Here is a 16,434-nt window from a genome sequence, read left to right as displayed (position 1 = left end):
GTGTGAGGCTTTTTGGGAGATCAGGGTTGCTGGCTGAGGCTGCAATGCAGCGGACAGTTCTGAGATTCTGGGCCTTACTGCTGTCTTCCTCACCAGGAAGGCAGGGGATGACACTGAGGTCTCTGCTCAGGACAGGCCTGTCCAGGAAGTGCCTTTCTGGTTCCAGGTGTAGCCTGGGAGGTGCCCGATGAGCAGGAGGTGGGAGGGAGCCCATTCACCAGCCACCTGTGTGCCTGCCTCAGGCCTCATGGCCTTGGCTTCATGTTCTTGCTGGCCTGGAGGACCAGCCAATTCAACATCTTCCTGCTAGAACGGCTGTGCTACTTCATAGAGAAATTAGGTGGGCTGGGCTGGTGAAGCGCAACAGTGGTTAGGTCAGTGCTCTTTCTGTCCCCAGCTGGCTGGGGACACCTTCTGGAAGTAACGATGGTCATAAAAGTCATCAGCTCATTTGCTTAACCGAATGACTACTAGCTTGTACCAGGGGGCACTGTTGATGAATTTATATTAGGGCAAAAATAAGATAGTAAATTATTTGGAATGGGAAAAGCGTGTAAAAGTTGACATTAAGTCTGTTTTGTTTGTTTATTTTAGAGGCAGGTCTCTTTAGCCTAGGCTGGAGTGCAGTAGTGTGATCATAGCTCACTGCAGCCTTAACCTCCTGGGCTCAAGTGATCCTCTCCTCCTGCTTCAGCCACCAAGATAGCTGGGACTATCTTGGCGGGCACCACCATAACTGGCCGATTTTTAAAAATTATTTGTTTGTAGAGATGGGGGTCTTGCTATGTTGCCTAGGCTCATTAAGTCTGTTTAAGTCACCTTGAGTAGAGATAGAAATTGACTCCAAAGCCAGAAACAGGAATTGAGGTTTCATAATACATTAGTGTAAATTAAATACCATTAACTGTAACACAAGAAAAAATAGCACAAGAATCTTGTACAATATATTTTATTTGAAACATAACCTGTGAGACTGTGGCCAAGAGCAGTGGTTGAGTGTGAACCTTGTGCACGGACGCATTTCTGAGCCCTTTTTCCTGTCAGCATCTTGCTCTGCGCATGACTAATGGACCAGGATTGATGCATTGTTAGTGACCGAAGTCCAGGCTTCACCCAGGGTTCCTGAATTTGCCCTAATGTCCTTTTCTGTTGCAGAATCCCATCCAGAACCCAACACTGCGTTTGCTCTCCTGTCTCCCCAGGCTCCTCTGGCCAGAACAACTTCTTAGACTTTTCTTGTTGTTGATAACCTTAAGTTTTGAGGAGCACTGGTCAGGCTCTTGTAAAATGTTCCTCCACCGGGATTTGTTGTGTTCTTCTCACGATTAGACTGAGCTTAAGGGTTTTGGGAAGAAAAGCACAAAGGTTGAATGCCATTCCTGGATGGATTTTCTTTTTATTTATTTCTTTTTTTTTTTTTTGAGATGGAGTTTCGCTTCTTCGCCTAGGCTGGAGTGCAATGGCACGATCTCGGCTCACTGCAATCTCTGCCTGTCGGGTTCAAGTGATTCTCCTGCCTCAGCCTCCCCAGTAGCTGGGATTACAGGCATGTGCCACCATGCCTGGCTAATTTTTGTATTTTTAGTAGAGTCGGCATTTCACCATGTTGGCCAGGCTGGCCTCGAACTCCTGACCTCAAGTGATCCACCCACCTCGACCTCCCAAAGTGCTGGGATTACAGGTGTGAGCCACGCACCTGGCCCATTCCTGGATTTTCTATCATGTCAGTGGCACGTGTGGTCAGCATGACCTAGCCCTGCTGATGCTGAGCGTCATCACCTGGCGGAGGCGGTATCTGTCAGGTGTTTCTGCTGTAAAGTGGCTGTTTCTCTCTCCTTTCCGTACTCTCCTCTTAGGAAGGGAGTCACTGCATAACCCATATTTAAACGGTTGGGAGTTATCTACTCCTCCTTGATGGTAGAGTGTCTGCATAAAGTGGAATTCTTCTGTTTGGGAGATTTGTTTATTTAGTCATTTCTTTACCTCAGTGTGGACTCATGGGCATTTTATTACGACACTAGCTCCCCTCTCATCTACACTTTTGCTGAGGTTTCAGATACCCATGGTCAATTGCGGTCTGAAAATAGGTGAGTACAATACAACAGGATATTGTAAGAGAGAGACCACATTCACATAACTTTTATCATAGTATACTTTTTTTTTTTTTTGAGGCAAGATCTTGCTGTGTTGCCTAGGCTGAAGTGCAGTGGTGTGAGCATAGCTCACTGCAGTCTCAAACTCCACGGGCTCAAGTGATCCTACCACTTCAACCTCTTGAGTAGCTGGGACTACAGACATGCGCCAACACACCTGGCTTATTATTATTATTGTTATTATTATTATTATTGAGACGGAGTCTCTGTTGCCCAGGCTGGAGTGCAGTGGTACGATCTTGGCTCACTGCAACCTCCACCTCCTGGGTTCAGGTGATTCTCCTGTCTCAGCCTCCTGAGCAGGTGGGATTACAGGCACCTGCCACCACGCCTGGGCTAATTTTTGTATTTTTAGTAGAGACAGGGTTTCACCATGTTAGCCAGGCTGGTCTTGAACTCCTGACCTCAGGTGATCTGCTTGCCTCGGCCTCCCAAAGTGCTGGGATTACAGGTGTGAGCCATTGCGCCCTGCCCCAGCTAATTATTTTTTGTAGAGACAGGGTCTCCCTGTGTTGCCCAGGCTGGTCTTGAACTCCTGGGCTCAGTGATCCTCCTGCCTTGGCCTCCCAAAGTACTGGGATTAGAGGCATGAGCCACTGTGCCTGTCTCTAATTTTTAAATTAAACTTTCCCGTAGGTATATATGTACACTGTAGGGAAAAACATGGTGTATATAGGGTTCCGAACTATTCATGGTTTTAGGCATCCACTGGGGGTCTTGAAAAGTATCCCTAGATACTTTTCATCATCATCATTCATCATCCCCCCTAGATAAGGTGGAACTACTGTATTATTGTTATTATCTTTATTATTGTGTGCACTTACAGTGAGTCCTAACCCATGTCTGTGTCAACACCACCTCAATCAGGACACAGAAAACTGCTCATTCTCTCAAAACCCTGCCTTTTGCTGCCCTTTGGCAGTGATCCCCTCCCCCTCCTTCTGATCCATGACAGTCACTGGTCTGTCCTCTGTACCTATACTTTTGCCTTTTCCAGGATGCCATATAAATAGTATGTAGCCTTTTACTCAGTTCTTTGGAGATTCACCCACGTTGTTGCATTTATCAATAGTTTGTTCCTTTCTGTTGCAGAATAGTATTCCATTCATCCATAGATGGTCATTTGGGTTATTTTCTGTTTTAGGAGATTATATTTTTCACATTTCTGTCTTGGGTGGTTAGTTATAACTACTATAAACATTCATGTACAGGTTTTTGTTTGCATATAAGTTTTCACTTCTCTAGAATACTTATCTAGGAGTAGAATTGTTGGGCAACATGTTAATGCATATTTAATTTCATAGGAAACTGGACTGGGCACAGTGGTTCACGCCTGTAATCCCAGCACTTTGGGAGGCCAAGGCGGGTGGATCATGAGGTCAGGAGATCAAGACCATCCTGGCCAACGTGGTGAAACCCTGTCTCTACAAAAATTAGCCGGGCGTGGTGGCAGGCGCCTGTAATCCAGCTACCCAGGAGGCTGAGGCAGGAGAATCGCTTGAACCTGGGAGGCAGAGGTTGCAGTGAGCTGAGATTATGCCACTGCACTCCATCCTGGCAACAGAGCGAGACTCTGTCTCAAAAAAAAAAATAAATAAAAATAAATAAATAAATAAGAAACTGCCATACTCTTTTCCAGAGTGTGGGCACCATTTTGCATTTCACCAACAGGGTTCCAGTTGCCCCACAGTATTGCCAGCACTTGGTTTTGTTGGTTTTGACAGTTTTTTTCTGAATTTTAGCCACTCTAGTAGGTATGTAGTGGTATTTCATTATGGGCATAAGTTGCATTTCCCTAATGGCTATGATGTTGAGTTGCCTTTTGTGCTTATTTGCACATCTTTTTAGGTGGAGTGTTTGGCCAAATCTTTTATGCCTTTTTAATTGGATTGTTTAGTTGCTCTTGCATTTCCTTTAATGAGCACAAAAATAGATTGTGCAATTAAATTGCGTATGCAATAAACTGCACATATTTCAAGTGGACAGTTTGACAAGTGCGGCGTCTGTGACGCCATCCCCACACTCAAGACAACCAACATACCCACTGTGCCTAAAGTATCTTCCTGCCTCTCTGCATGCCCCTCCCTTCCTCCTCCCTGCACCTCTCTTCTCCAGGTTCCCTCTAATCTGCTTTCTGTCACTATAGGTCAGTTTGTATCTCCTAGAATTTTGCATAAATAGAATCACAGAATTTACTCTCTTTTTCTGGCTTCTTTCACCTGACATGATTATTTTGAGATTTATTCACATTAAAGCATGTATCAGTACTTCCTACTTTGTCATTGTCAAGGATGGATATATCCAGGTGTGGATATAGCTCTGTTTCTTCTGCTGTTGATGGGCATTTGGGTTGTCTCCAGTATGGGACTGGTTTTTAAAGAAATAGCCAAACTTTGTTCCCAAGGGGTTGTACCATTTTATAATCCCATCAGCAGTGTATGAGAGTTTCAATTACTTCATAAGCTTTCCAGCAACTGGAATGGTCAGTCTTTTCTGTTTTAGCCATTCTGATAAGTAGGTAATGGCATTTTATTGTGGTTTTAATTTACATTTTCCTAGCGACTAAAGATGTTGAGTATGTTTTCATGTCCTTATTTGCCATTTGCATATCTTCTTTGGTGAAGTGTTTGTTCTAATCTATTGCCCATTCTTAGTTGTTTTATTTTGTGAATGTGTTTTCCTTGTGGATTTTGAAAATTATATATTTGGTATATAAATTATCTGCCATATACATCATTTGAAAATATTTTTCCCCATCTGTATAGATTATCTTTTCATTTTCTTAATAATCTCTTTTCAGGCCGGGCGTGGTGGCTCACGCCTGTAATCCCAGCACTTTGGGAGGCCGAGGCAGGTGGATCACGAGGTCAGGAGATCAACACCATCCTGGCTAACACGGTGAGACCCTGTCTCTACTAAAAATACAAAAAATTAGCCGGGTGTGGTGGTGGGCGCCTGTAGTCCCAGCTACTCAGGAGGCTGAGGTGGGAGAATGGCGTGAACCCAGGAGGCAGAGCTTGCAGTGAGCCAAGATCGTGCCACTGCACTCCAGTCTGGGCAACAGAGCGAGACTCCATCTCAAAAAAAAAAAAAAAAATCTCTTTTCAAGAGCAAAGGTTTCTAATTTTGTGGAAGGTGAATTTGTGTTTTTTATCTTATGGATTATGCTTTCTGAGGGTTTTTTTAAAAATCATGAATGGATGTTGAATTCTGCCCAGTGCCTTTTCTATATTAACTGATATGATCCTGTGGTTTTTCTTTAGTGTTAACATGAGAGTTTACATTGAATGATTTTTGAATATTGAATCAGCTTTGCATTCCTGAGATAAATGCCAGTTGGCTCCAGTGTATTCTTTTTCTACACTGTTGGATTAGATTTGCTGTTTTTCCCTCCCCAACTTGAGACTTAAGCAGCAAGCTATTATTTTGTTTGAGGATTTGTATGTCTATATTTATGAAATATGTTTGTTTGTGGTTTTCTTCTCTTTCTACTAACTTTGTCTGGTTTTGGTATTGGGTTAGTGCTAGCCTCATCAAATTAGTTGGGAAATGTTCTCTCTTTTTCTGTTTTCTGGGAAAATAATTTGTAGAATAGTGTTATTTCTTCTTTAAATGTTTGGTAGAATTTGCCAGTAAAGTCATGTGGGCTGGAATTTTGATTTTTTTTTTCCCCAAGGATTTAAACTAAAAATGTGATTCCTTTAATTGATACAGGACTATTCAGGTCTTCTCTTTCTTCACATAGTCTGTGTCTTCCAACTTTCATTTCAGCTAGGTTTATTTAGCTTGAATTTATTTGAGTTGTTCATAGTATCTCCTTATCCTTTTAATGTTTCTGGTGTCTGTAGTGATAACCCTTCTTTAATTATTATAATTTGTCTCTTTTCTCTTTTTATTGTTGTCAGTTCAGCTAGAGATTTATCAGTTTTATTGGTCTTTTTAAAGAACCGACCTCTTGCTTTATTTTCTCATTTGTTTTACTATTCTTTAAAAATATTTATTTCTGCTCTAATCTTATTTCCTTCCTTGTGCTTGTTTTGGGCTTACTTTGTCCTCTTTTTCTGTTATCTTAAGGCATAAACCAGGTCATTGATTTGGAGACCTTTCTTCTTGTCGATGTAAGTATTTAATGCTGTAAATTTCCCTCTAAGCACTGTTTTAGCTGCATCCTACACGTTTTGATATGTGGTGTTTTCATTTGTATTTAGTTTAGATATTTTCTAATTTCCCTTGGGACTTCCTCTTGAACCCATTGATTATATAAAACAGTGTTGTTTAATTTCCAAATATTTGGAGATTTTCATTATCTTGCTGTTATTGATTTCCAGTTTAATTCCATATGATCAGAGAGCATACTTTGTATACTTTGTTTTTTCACATTTTTTTTTTTTTCCGAGACAGAGTCTCGCTCTGTCGCCCAGGCTGGAGTGCAGTGGCGCGATCTTGACTCACTGCAACCTCCGCCAGCCGGGTTCAAGCAATTCTTCTTCCTCAGCCTCCCGGATAGCTGGGACTACAGGCGTGCGCCACTATGCCTGGCTAATTTTTTGTATTTTTAGGTGGGGTTTCACCATGCTGGCCAGGCTGGTCTTGAACCCCTGACCTCGTGATCTGCCTGCCTCGACCTCCCAAAGTGCTGGGATTACAGGCGTGAGGTTTTTTTTTTTTTTTTTTTTTTACATTTTTAAGGTTTCTTTTATGACCCAGGATATGGCCTATCTTGATGAGTGCTCCATGTGCATTTGAGAAGAATGTGTTTTTTCTACTGAGTGGCATGTTCTATAAATGTCAACTAGGTCAAGTAGGTAGATAGTATTAGTCAGGTCTTCTGTATGACTTCCTGGCCACTTGTTCAGTCAGTACTAAGGAGGAGTTTAAGTCTCCACCTATAATTATGTAGTTATCTATTTCTACTTTCAGTTCCATCAGTTTTTTCTTCATGCATTTTGAAGTTCTCTTATTAGCTCAGTATTTACAACTTTTGTGTCTTCTTTATGAATTGATGCCATTTATCATTGTATCTTCTTCTTGTCCGTGATAATATTCCTCACTCTGAGGTCTACTTTGCCTGATATTAATATATCCACTGCAATTTATTATTTGTATAGCATATCTTTTTCACCTTTTTATTTTTTATAGCTTATAGTTGGGTCTTATAATTAGCATGTTGGGAGCATTTATGTTTATTGTAATGATTGGTATGGTTATATTTAGGTCTACTATTTTGTTGTTTTCTCTTTTTCTTCTCTTCTTTTTTTTTCTTCTATCCCCTCTTTCCTGTCCTCTCTTGAATTATTTAGGTATTTTAAAACATTGTTTTGATTTTTTGTTGGAACTTTGGCAGTATCTCTTTGTGTTATGTTTTTAATGGTTGCTGCAGGGATGACAGTGTACATACTTAATTAACCCTTCACAGTCTTCTTAGAGTTAATATTTTTCCATTTCAAATAAAATATAGAAGGCTTACAACCACATAGGTCCCTTACCCTCCTCCATTATGTTATAACTGCCATATTGAAAACCTCAACAGATAATACAATTTTAACAATCATACATGTTTACTGAAGTGATAAAACCGCATTTTACCATTGCTCCTCCTACCTTCTTGAAGTTCCACATGTCTTTCTGGTATCATGTCTTTTGAACCTGAAGAACTTTAGCATTCCTTTTAGTGCAGATCTGTAGGCAAGAAATTCTCATTTGCCCTCGTCTGGGAATCTTTATTTTGCCTTCATCCCCAAAGAATATTTTGCTGGATATAGAGTTGTTTTCTTTCAGTTCTTTAACAAAGATGTTCCACCCTTCTGGCCTCCATGGTTTCATTATTATTTTTCAGCAGTTTATGATGTTTCAATATGGTTTTCTTTGAATTTATCCTATGGTTCGTTTATGGTTCATCGTGTTCTTAAACATATGTGCTTTTGTCTTTCTCTAAGTTTGTGAAATTTCAGGCATTATTTATTCAATTAATTTTTGGGTCCAAATCTGTTTCTCTCTTCCACTTCTCAGACGCCACTGCCCTTAATGTTAGACCTTTTACTATTATTCCACAAGTCCCTGCTATGCTAACCACTTATTTCAATCTTTTTTCTTTCTGATCTTATATTGAATAATTTCACTTACTCAATCTTTTATTTTATATTTATATTTATATTATTATTATTATTATTTTTCTCTTTGAGACGGAGTCTCACTTTGTCGCCCAGGCTGGAGTGCCGTGGTATGATATCGGCTCACGGCAACCTCCGCCTCCCAGTTTCAAGCAATTCTCCTGCCTCAGCCTCCCAAGTAACTGGGATTACAGGCGCCCGCCACCATGCCTGGCTAATTTTTGTATTTTTTTAGTAGAGGCAGGGTTTCACCATGTTGGCCAGGCTAGTCTCGAACTCCTGACCTCAAGTGATCCACCTGCCTCAGCCTCCCAAAGTGTTGGGATTACAGGTGTGAACTACCGCGTCCGGCCTATTTTATTTTATTTTAGAGACAGGGTCTTGCTCTGTTGCCTAGGCTGGAGTACGGTGGCACGATCATAGCTCACTGCAGCCTTGAACTCCTCAAGCCATCCTCCGTCTTGGCCTCCCAAAGTGCAGAGATTACAGATGTAAGCCACCACGCCTGGCCCACTTTATGTCACTCTGTCATCTCCCATTCCATTATTGATTTTTTTCAGATATTATTCAGTTCTGAAATTCGTATTTGTTTGGTTTTTTAAAAAATAATTTCTATTTCTCTGCTGAGAGTTCTTTTCCCTCCATTCAGTTCAAGGATGTTTATTTTTGCCTCATGCAGCATAATCATAAAGCTGCTTTAAAATTTTTACCAGATATTTCCAACATCTGAATCTTCTCAAGGTTGGCATCTGTAAATTGCCTTTTCCCTTGAGAGTTGGTCTCATTTTCCGGGTTCTTTGTATGCTGAATAATTTTGGATGATATCCTAGACATATCCTGGGTTGAATAGTGTGTGAGGTCCTCCAGAGAGAGCTGAGTTTGGCGCTAGCAGGCAGTCAACCCAGTTAGATTTGCACAAGCTCCATCTCGCCCTCCGTGGGCTGTGGTTTTAATCTCATTTTTATTTTCAGAGCTTTTGACATGCTGCTTTGGTTCTGTCTCGCACATCAGCCACCCAGGGCTCAGCCTGAGACTGGAGTGGTGGTTTACTTCCCTTCTTACAGCTGGTGCTGCTTTGGGTCTGCCCTGTGTATACACAGCTCAGGGGTGAGCTTGAGCCTTCTGTGTATTTATTCACAGAATTGGGGAACTTTTTTTAGCTCTCCCCACTCTGTAGTTTCCCCCCTTGCCATCTTGCAGGGTTCCCTTTCCTTGGTTCCCCTGACCAGAAAGACAAGCTTCTCTCTGAGTCACTTTCCCCTGGGCTCTGTGTGCAGGGCCATCCCTGGGGCAGCACCGTGAGAGAGGGGGACAGTAAACCTTCAGGGTTTCCCCTCACATTCTTGGGGCCGTAGCGCACCTTTTTCTCTGTATCTCTATCTAGAAATTTGGAGTTTTATCCAAGTTTTAGCCACTGCTGCCTGGTAGCTCTGCAACCAGGGCCAACTGTAGGGCAGCACCCCAAAACACACATACGAATAACCTAGGAAACATGTCTCTGTGTAGGTCACTGTCCTAAGCTTTGCTTTCCTCCAAAACCCGGCTGGCTGCTGTTGCCCACTTTTCTGTTTTCAGATAATTGTTTTTTGGGATTTTTTGGGGGGCGGGATAGAATCTTGCTCTGTTGCCCAGAGAGGAGTGCAGTGGCACAATCACAGCTCGCTGCAGCCTTGAACTCCTGGGCTTAAGTGATCCTCCCACCTCAGCCTCCCAAGTAACTAGGACTGCAAGCACACGCTATCAGCCCAGCTAATATTTTTTAGTTTTCGTAGAGACAGGGTCTGACTATGTTGCCCAGGCTGGTCTTGAACTCCTGGCCTCAAGTGATCCTCCCACCTCAGCCTCCCAAAGTGCTGGGATTAATGTTAGCCACTGTGCCCAGCCTTAGGTAGTTGCTTTTTATATTTTGTCCAGAGTTTTGAGTTGCAGTCAGCCTGAGAGAGAGGCTGTAATGAGCTTACTTCATCCTGCCAGAACAAGAAGCTTTTCTGTAGTTTTAATTTACATTTTTCTATGAGTAAGCTTTCGGTTAAACATCTTTTCATGTGTTTAATGGCCATTTTCATAGCTTTTTCTGAAATGTCTATTCATCTCTTTTTCCCATTTTTCTATTGAGTTTTTAGCCTTTCCTTAATATTGAAAAGTTTATTTACATTTTAAAGATATTAATTTTTAAATTTCTTTTGAGATGCAAATGCTAAAATTTTTGTCTTTCTTTTTATTTCTTTTATTTTTTTTTTGAGACAGAGTCTCACTCTGTCGCCCAGGCTGGAGTGCAGTGGTGTGATCTTGGCTCACTGCAAGCTCCGCCTCCCGGGTTCACGCCATTCTCCTGCCTCAGCCTCCCAAGTAGCTGGGACTACAGGCACCTGCCACCACACCCAGCTAATTTTTTGTATTTTTAGTAGAGATGGGGTTTCACCGTGTTAGCCAGGATGATCTCGATCTCCTGACCTTGTGATCCTCCTGCCTCAGCCTCCCAAAGTGCTGGGATTACAGGCATGAAAAATTTTTATTTTTCTATAGTCAGAATTATCCATTTTATTTTTTATTTTTATTTTTTTTTAGATAGAGTCTTACTTTCTCACCCAGACTGGAGTGCAGTGGCATGATCTGGGCCCACTGCAACTTTCGCCTCCTGGGTTAAAGCAGTTCTCCTGCCTCAGCCTCCCGAGTAGCTGTACAAAGATTACAGGTGCTTGCCACCGCACCCAGATAATTTTGTATTTTTAGTAGAGATGGGGTTTTACCATGTTGGCCAGGCTGGTTTTGAACTCCTGACCTCAAGTCTCAGCCTTCCAAAGTGCTGGGATTACAGGCGTTGTATCTAAATTTTGAGTCATGACAAACCTTTTCCACAACCACGTTAATAATGCAGTTCTTCCATGTTTTCTTCTAGTGCTTGGTTTATTTTTTACATATGGATCCCAGATCCACTTGGAGTTTATGCTCGTGTATTTCACTGTAAGATATGGATCTGATTTTATATGGTTAACCATTTTTGTTCCAGTGATGTGAGATACCACCTCTTTTATGTATTAAACTTCCACACGTACTTGGGTTTATTTCTAGGCTTTCTATTTCACTGATCCATCTGTCTATACAGGAGTACTATACTTTTAATCCTAAAGACTTGAGTACCTGTTAGTATCTGATAGGGCTAGCTCCTTTGCAGCTAATTTTTCCCCATGTTTTTCTGTGCATGCTACATTTTTGTTTATCCAAGTGAGTGTTAATATCAACTTCTCTAACTCCATAAAGAAGCTTGCTGGTGTTTCCGTTGGGGTTGTGTTAAATTTATAAATTAATTTGGGGAGAAGAGACATCTTTATGTTGATGTTGAATTGTCTTAACCAAGAACAAAGGATCCTTTTTCCTTTGTTCAAATCTACTTTTGTGTCTTCCAAGAGAATTTTAACATTTTCTTCATGTAGGTTTTTCATATTTATTTATTAAAGTTATTCTTAAGTATTTTATCTTCTTTGGTATAAAGGGAATTTTCTCTAACTGGTTATTATTTTTGTGCAAGTAATATTGTGCTCTTTATTGTTATTGTATACAAATAACATAGAGACTATTGAATTCTCTATGTTAGTTTTACATTCTGCTACCAGTTGAAGTTTTTTTTTTATTATTTGAATCTGTTTTATCATTGATTTTCTATGGCTTTCCATGTATACCATCATATAATCTGGAATATGGTTTTGTTTTCTTTTTCTAGAGATGGGGTCTTGCTGTGTTGCCGAGGCTGGAGTGCAATGGCTAGTCACAGGTGTGATCATAGTACACTGTAGCCTCAAACTCCTGAGCTCAAGCAATCCTCCTGCCTCAGCCTCCCAAGTAGCTGGGACTACAGGCATGTACCACTATACTCAACAGGAAGATAGTTTAATGTCTTCTTTTCCAATTATAAACCTCTACTTAATTTTTCTTGACTAATTGCCTTGGCTTATACTGCCACTACAATGTCGAATGGTAGTAGAGATAGCAGGCATTCTGATCTTAGTGGGAATGTCCCCAATATTTCTTCATAAAATAATATGTTGGATTTAGGACCAAGGGGGATGTATATATATATATTTAACCTCTAAGAAATGCATCAATGTCTGTTTACGTATTTTAATAAAAAATGGGCATTGAATATTGTCAAAGGCTTTTTCAGCATCTGTGTAGATAATTACATGCTTTTTCTCATTATATCTATTAATACGGTATATGGCTTTCATAAATTCCCTATTTGAACCAACCTTGCATTTCTAGGATAAATTCCACTTGATCACTGTATATTAATGTGATATTGGGTCTTGTTTACTAATATTTTACTTACTATTTTTGTGTGATAGTCATAACTGGTATTGGTCTATACTTTTCTTCTGATCAGAGCTTTAAATATATCTCATAAATTGGTACATAGTATTTTTCATTTAAAAAAAATTTTTGTGGTTTCAGTTATCCCATTTCACCTAAAAGTTGTTTTTAAATTTCTATTTGATAAGACCTTTTTGTTTTTTATTTTATTAATTTCTAATTTAATTGCACTGTGGTCATAGAATTTTATTTATAAATATTTCTTCTTTATGAAACTTACTGATATTTCTTTGTGACCCAATATACAGTCAATTTTTATACATGTCCCATGTACCCTTGAGAAGAAGAGGTAGGCTCTGTTATGAGAGTGTAAAGTTCCATTATAGATCTGTAGTATCTACCTTGTTGGTTGTATTTTTTGGATCTTCTATCTGCCTACTTATTGTCCACGTGATTTGACTTGTACTAAGAGTAGTATGTTATGGCCGGGCACGGTGGCTCATGCCTGTAATCCCAGCACTTTGGGAGGCCAAGATGGGCAGATCATCTGAGGTCAGGAGTTCAAGACCAGCCTGGCCAATGAGGTGAAACCCGATCTCTATTAAAAATACAGAAATTAGCCGGGCACTGTGGCGTGTGCCTGTAGTCCCAGCTACTCGGGAGGCTGAGGCACAAGAACTGCTTGAACCCCAGAGGCAGAGGTTGCAGTGAGCCGAAACCACGTCACTGCACTCCAGCCTGGGTGACAGAGCAAGACTCTGTCTCAAAAAAAAAGAAAAGAAAAAGAGTAGTATGTCATATTCTCCAATCATTAGTAGGCTTCTTTCTGTGACTCTGCATCTCCTGTCGTTTCTGCTCTATAGAGGTGGTATCTCTGTTATATAGTGCATAGATATTAAAAACTGTTACATAGATTAATTATGTATTATATATAGATATTAAAAACTGTTATATATATAGTTTTTTTTTTTAGATAGGGTCTCACTCTGTCACCCAGGCTTTAATGCAGTGGTGTGATCACGGCTCACTGCAGCCTCAAACTCCTGGGCTCAAGCAGTTCTCCTTCTTCAGCATCCCAAATAGCTGGGACTATACGACTGTGCCCAGCGAATTTTTATTTGTTTTGAGAGATGGAATCTGACTATGTTGCTCAGGCTGGTCTCAAACTCCTGGCCTCAAGTAATCCTTCCACCTCAGCCTCCCAAAGTGTTGGGACTACAGGTGTGAGCCCACCACACCTGGCAATAAACTGTTACATTTTGTAAACTGCAATGAAGAATTAAAAACTATCTGTCTTTGTCAAGTCTAATGCTTTTTGGCTGGAATTCAACTTTGTCTGCTATTAGTATTTCAACCCCTACTTTCTTATTGTTTCTGTTTGCCCCATATACCTTTTTGCCCATCTCTAATTTTAGCGTTTTGGAATTACTTTGTGTTACACTCTTTTTCTTATTGAGTGACATATTCTGAGTCAAGGAGTAAATTCTGAGAATGAATCCTTGAACAGATACGTGTTGTGAACATTTTATTTCTGTCTGTGACTTCAGTTTTGACTCCCTTCATGTCTCTTGATGAGAATTATGGCTTTGAGCTTCATCCATGTAAGACTGGAGTTGATTCATTTTCAGTTCTGTGGAGTATTCTATCGTACGAATTTACCCAATGTGTTCCTTTCTGCAGTTGCTAGCCATTTGGGTTGTTTTTGGTTTTTGTTATTATACCCAATACTACTAGGAACATTCTGGTGTGAGTTTCTTTGTACACACTTGTGAGAATTTCTTCAGGGTGTTTATCTAAGAGTAGGGTTGCTGAGTCATACGGTGTGCAAGATGGAGCCAGACTGTTTTCCAAAGTGGTCGTTTCCGTGTGCGCTCCTTCTAGCATGGTAGAAGGTTCCAGTTGTCCTCTGTCTTCATCAACATTTGACAGACTGTTTAATTTTTTGCTAATCTGCTGAGAGTGTAATTATATCACATTGTAGTTTTGACAGGCATTCCCAGGATTATTAATTAGGTTAAACATCTTTGCATATATTTATTGGACATTTACGTTGCTTGTGAAATATCTGTCCGAGCCTTTTGCTTATTTTTCTTTTGGTGTTTGCTTTTGTATTCTGTTGACCTCTGTGTTCTTTAGATATTCTGGATACGAGTCCAGTGTGGACTTGTCTTTCTCCACCCCTCTGGCATGCTTTTATGGTTTTAACTCTACAGAAAAGCTGCAAGTGTAGTAAAATAAATACCTGTACACCTTCACCTGTGGTCACCAGTTGTTAGCATTTTGCCACATTTGTGCTACTTCTCTGCCTATATATTCATACATAGATAGGTAGAGATTAAGAGAGAGAATTTTTTTGAAATATTTGAAAGCAGATTGTAGACATTATAGCATTTCACCCCTAAATACTTTCGGATGTATCTCGTAGGAATAAAGACATTCTTCTACATAAAATACTGTTATCCTTCCAAGGAAATTAATAACACCCCATTATCTGTAGTCCATATTCAGATTACCCACAAAGATCCCCCAGATGTCCCTTATAGCCCCCTTTTTTTTGATCCAGGATCTGATCTAAGAGCCAGGATCTAAGGTTCATATGTCATGTTTGGTCATCATGCCCCTTTGGTCTCTTAATGTGGAAGTTACCCGGCGTTTTCCTTTGGTTGTTTCTCTTGATGCTGACCTTTTTGATGAGTCCAAGCTAGTAGTCTTGCCCAGTGTCTCGTAACCTGGATGTGTCTGATTGTTTCCTTTATGGCTGGATTGAGGTTGAGCATTGTTGGCAGGGACACACAAGGTTGGTGCCATGTCTGTGGCATCACATCAGGAGATAAGCAATGCCAGTTTGTTCATTATTGGCAGTGCTAGCTTTTCTCAGTGGTGAAAGTGGTGACAGCCAGATGTCTCCATTGAAGATACACATTTTCCTTTTGTGATCAGTAAACAGTTTGGAGAGTAATACCTTGGCACAACACACATCTCCTGTTTCCCAACCACCTCTCACCAAGTTGGATCCTTTTTCGGATCTGTGTGATGATGTTTCATCTCCCTTGCTCTCTACTTGTAGTTGCAGTTCCCTCTCTGTTTCTTTAAGAGCGTTAAGCACCCTTGCCTTATATACCCGAGTGCTCTGCTCTGTGGGTCTAGTTCTGTTTTTTGTTGCCTCTCATGACTCTCACTTACAGTGCCTTGTTGACTTTTGTGATTTTTGACTACAACCTTGCACTTCTTAGGACTTATTCTAAAGTGAATTCCTTGAGGCCTGGGTTGCAGGTGGGTTCCTTCTGAGAAGACAGACTGAAGTGTGGGGGATCTCTCAAGGTGGTGTGAGTTAGGGCTGAAACCTGAGGACTGGTGTTTTTCTGGCATCCGTGGGTGTAGGTTTAGTGCTGGCTCAGCCTAACACTGAGCATCTAGCTACTGGGGTTCTCCTAGGAGGTTAGCCACCATAGGAGGGCCCTAAGCTTTGCCTTTTGTCACCCCAGAGGCCATCAGAGCTGGAAATCCAGGTCACTAGTGCAGCAAATGCCCTCAAGGCAGGCTTGGCAGGTCTCCCGAGGCTGCACTTTTACTTAGTGTTTGGCCTCTGGCAGCTCAGACTTTTTTTTGTCAACTTAGTGATGCGTTTAATATTTTGATTTTGATTTTGATTTTTTTCAGAGACAGGGTCTTGCTTTGCTGTCCAGGCTGGAGTGCTGTGGTGTGACTGTGGCTCACTGTAGCCTGGAACTCTTGGGCTCAAATGATTCTCCCACCTCAGCCTCCTGAGTAGCTGGACTTACAGGCACCCACCACCATGCCCAGCTAATTTATTTATTTTTTTTGTAGAGATGGGGTCTGACTATGTTGCCCTGGCTGGTCTT

At 40.9% G+C, this 16,434-nt stretch overlaps 1 protein-coding gene across 3 annotated transcripts in view; it reads left to right on the top strand.

Moving 5' to 3' along the window:
* The window catches only part of GNB1L (G protein subunit beta 1 like), a 74,912-nt gene that overhangs the window by 12,657 nt on the left and 45,821 nt on the right, over positions 1 to 16,434 (top strand). The window contains exons 1-2 of one of the 3 annotated variants that reach the window (XM_063603078.1): positions 4,959 to 5,051; positions 6,228 to 6,271. The exons of 1 other annotated variant lie outside the window; for it this stretch is intronic. The gene's annotated coding sequence lies outside the window, so the exon portion shown is untranslated. Of the gene's footprint in view, positions 1 to 4,958; positions 5,052 to 6,227; positions 6,272 to 16,434 lie in introns of those variants that run through there. One more of the 3 variants, XM_034948969.3, reaches the window with a different exon arrangement.

This window comes from Pan paniscus, chromosome 23, assembly GCF_029289425.2.
Source record: "Pan paniscus chromosome 23, NHGRI_mPanPan1-v2.0_pri, whole genome shotgun sequence".
NCBI lineage: Eukaryota > Metazoa > Chordata > Mammalia > Primates > Hominidae > Pan > Pan paniscus.
The sequence above is the reverse complement of the archived record's forward strand: the minus strand, read 5'-3'. Positions and strand labels throughout refer to the sequence as shown.